Below are 3408 nucleotides of genomic sequence, written 5' to 3'. Positions count from 1 at the left end.
AGTAAACTGACCCACCTTGTGTCTTGTTATCTGCCTGCCAGTCTCCCAGTCCACCTAATCACTGAATATAGGAACTACTGTTTTCTCTGAGTTTCCAAAAATTTGTTGTGCTTAAAACTTTTTCCTTCCATTCCCCATGCCACTCCAACACTCAAAACTACTCAAATTACTGGTTCACAGGTAGGATCCCATTGGATCTGGTCCAGCAGAGGTAAAGAGAGAAAAATCACCTGAACGTGGCAGGATTCACCCAGCCAGAATCACCTGACTGAGTTGGGGCCGGTGAGTCCTGTGCCATTATTGAATGCTCTATTCCTGCCCAACAGAAAGCACAGATTCTTTAATAGCTCTCTGATGCTTTTTTCTAATAACCAAGCAACCAGAGATTCTCACCGGTGAGAAGCCAGAAGTGAGCCAAAATCTAGGTGCCTGCAGGGGGAGGGGAGGCACAGTCTCAGGTAAGTTAGATTAGTGCCATCATTTCAGACAGCAGTTCTTTGAAGTGGCCAAACCAAAACACACTAAATCTTTGGGTTTTAAAAAACCACCAGTGCTGTGAAAAACCAAATAATCTCATGCCATCGTTGGCCTTCCTTTCTGTACTGGGGGGCTAGGGTGAAGTAAGAGTTGGGGAAGGAAGTGGTGAGGGCTGGAGGGCTGGTACCACCTGGCATATAGGACCAGCCTCCTATTTGGGCTCCATTTACTTATCCCAGGAGACACCATCAATCAGACCAGCAGGCCATTGTCTTTCTCTGAGAATATACTTGTGTCTTTGTGGTCCACCTCTCAAATTCCCTGCTGGGTCCCTTAAAGTTAACAACACATTGTGGTGAGATGGAAACTGAAAGGATCCCATAAAAAAAAAAAAAAAAAGCCCGTTTTTTCCTTTGCTCCCCTTTCTGGCTTCGATTCTTGCCAGGACCCAGCACTCTGCCCCCCTCTACGCATGCCTTGTAATGCACATAGCATCTGTCCTCCTTGTAAGGGACACAGAGGTAATGATATCATTTGAGGCTTCCAGCACACTAGATGATATCTAAGGAATCACCCGGCAGACCCCTGGCTGGATATCCAGACCACTCTTCTAGTCTCAACACCAAGACCCCTGGCTTCAGGGAAGAAGGGACTTATAAAGGACACCGGGACACTGTCCTTGTTCTGATCAGTTCCAGATGCCTGAGAGGACACAGGCACCAGACCACAATCACCAATAAAAACCCCACACCCCAGGCAAAGGAGAGACTCCCTCCTTTCCTTTCTGAGTCTCTAGGACACTGAGTCCATCTGTCATCTGCTCTCTCTGTATCTTCAGTAAACTCCGCTTTCCCCTTCTGCTGGCTCACATTTGATTTCCATCCTACATGAAACCAAAGACCGTCTTGGCTGGTCCTATGGGGTCCACAGGGTCCTTAGACCTGGCCTGCTGGCATCAGCGGTATGAAGGTAATGAGGACATTTGAATCATAACATTATCTCTTTTTCTTAACTTTAGAATGCCCAGAAAACCTGCAATTACATTTCTAGCGCTTCCTTAAATACCGTCAATAAAAAACATACATTAACTACATTCTACTTCTTTCCAAATTATGATTTTTAGAGGTAGAATTAATGTCATCTTAGAGCCTTACCCAGTTCTTACAGACTTCAAATATTCTCTTTATGGCCTTTGCAGATTATAAACATAATTCTCCTCATAAAAATTCAAACAAAACAGAGATCAAGAAGACTGTGAGAGTCCCTCACGGTCAGGGTGGGGATTATGGGCTGCACAAAGTCGAGAGTGTCAGCTGTGCATGTTACTTGGCAATAAAACCTAGTGACTTTGCACTTTGACGGGGCACTGATGTTCAACTGGCTTCCTCAAACTGGCCTTTTAAAAACATCTTGCCTCCCGGCAATCAAGAGTTCCAGCAGGTTCCTGGCCCTTCCCGTCACACATATCCTACAACATCATCCCACACGTGTTCACTGAGCACCAAGCACTGAGAAGACACTGATGAGCAGGGCAGACACGGAGACATGGTCCCTGGTCTCCAGAAGCCCAGTGCTGGTGGGGAGGGAAGATAGACCTAAATAAAAGAACCACACCCTTCAGTGCACAATTACAGTCAGTGATGAGAACCACGAGAACCACCGAAGAAAGAGAAGATATTAAAAAGGACTCTGCCCTTGACTGGGAGTTGAGAAAGACTTCCCTGAAGAATAATGGTGAGATCAGAAGGAGGCAGTGGAGGGGCACCTGGGTGGCTCAGTCGGTTAAGTGTCCGACTTCGGCTCAGGTCATGATCTCATGGTTTGTGGGTTCGAGCCCCGCGTCGGGCTCTGTGCTGACTGCCAGCTCAGAGCCTGGAGCTTGTTTCAGTCTGTGACTCCCTCTCTCTCTGACCCTCCCCTGCTCACGCTGTCTCTCTCACTCTCTCAGAAATAAATTTAAAAAAAAAAAAAAGAAGAAGGAGGCGGTGGAGGAAGGGGTGGGGCAGTGGGATGGGGAGCCACAGGAGCAGGTACAAAAGCCCTGTGGTAGGAGGGAATCTCTGCAGTTCTAAAGAAGGCATGTGGGACTAGGGAACAGAGAATGGCAAATAATGCTGTTGGATCAGGCAGGGCTTATTGGCCAGGCTAAGGGTCTGGAAAAGCTCAGGAAGGTTTAAGTGGGGTTGTGAGCATGTGAGGAGGGGTGGGGCAAGCTCTTGCTGGTTGCATTTGGAGGGTGGATTGGATGGGGGAAGAGGAGTGGCAGCGTGGTTGATGGGTGGGGCCCCAGCTGGTGGGCTATGGCATTTGTCCTGGCTGGCATGTGCCTTCAAACCCTTTTCCAACCACAAACAAAGCATTACTGTTTCGGCTGCTGGCTTCCAGACGCCGGCTCACCATGCCAGCCTAACTGCACCGCTCCCCCCAGGGGACCTTCCTGGGAATCGATCTTGCACACATCGATTCTTACTTACAAGGTCTCAGGAGCTCAAGAAGTTTTAAAGCTTCTCCAGGGAATCCAGGCATCTGTATTTTTTCCATTTTCTCCACAAAGATTTCCAGAAAGATGGTGTTGACCTCTGAACCGACTGCTAGGTGCTATTTCTCTTTTTACCATTCCTAACGGTGTGACCTTAATCAAACGGCTTCACCTCAGGAGACTTCATCCGTGTCTCGATTTCACCATCTGTAAAATGGGCATGAGCATTTTCTTCTTGCGTGCTTCATGGGGTTGTTTTGAAAATCTAATGAGATAATGAATTTGAAAGCATAACAAAAATACCTGATACTGTGTACATGCAAAGAGAGTTTTCAGTGCTGGAAAAAGCATTCAGTTTTTATTATTTGGTATTTTGATCCTTTTAAACCTAGGCTACCTTGGATAAGTAAGGCTTTTATTCCAAACGCTCCCTTCCAATTTACTGAGGCGGG

At 47.0% G+C, this 3408-nt stretch overlaps 2 long non-coding RNA genes across 2 annotated transcripts in view; one reads left to right on the top strand and one right to left on the bottom strand.

Moving 5' to 3' along the window:
- The first annotated feature begins 216 nt into the window (after positions 1–216).
- Positions 217–3408, top strand: part of LOC144233355 (uncharacterized) — a 15877-nt gene continuing 12685 nt past the window's right edge. Inside the window, exon 1 of the long non-coding RNA XR_013335651.1 lies at positions 217–282. This is a non-coding gene — a long non-coding RNA (uncharacterized LOC144233355). The remainder of the gene's footprint in view (positions 283–3408) is intronic.
- LOC144233356 (uncharacterized) overlaps positions 2961–3408 on the bottom strand; it is a 9370-nt gene continuing 8922 nt past the window's right edge. Inside the window, exon 3 of the long non-coding RNA XR_013335652.1 lies at positions 2961–3163. This is a non-coding gene — a long non-coding RNA (uncharacterized LOC144233356). The remainder of the gene's footprint in view (positions 3164–3408) is intronic.

The sequence above is a fragment of the Crocuta crocuta genome, unplaced genomic scaffold, assembly GCF_008692635.1.
Source record: "Crocuta crocuta isolate KB4526 unplaced genomic scaffold, BGI_CrCroc_1.0 scaffold113, whole genome shotgun sequence".
Classification (NCBI taxonomy): domain Eukaryota; kingdom Metazoa; phylum Chordata; class Mammalia; order Carnivora; family Hyaenidae; genus Crocuta; species Crocuta crocuta.
Note: the sequence above shows the minus strand (reverse complement) of the source record. Positions and strands in the feature narration are given on the sequence as shown.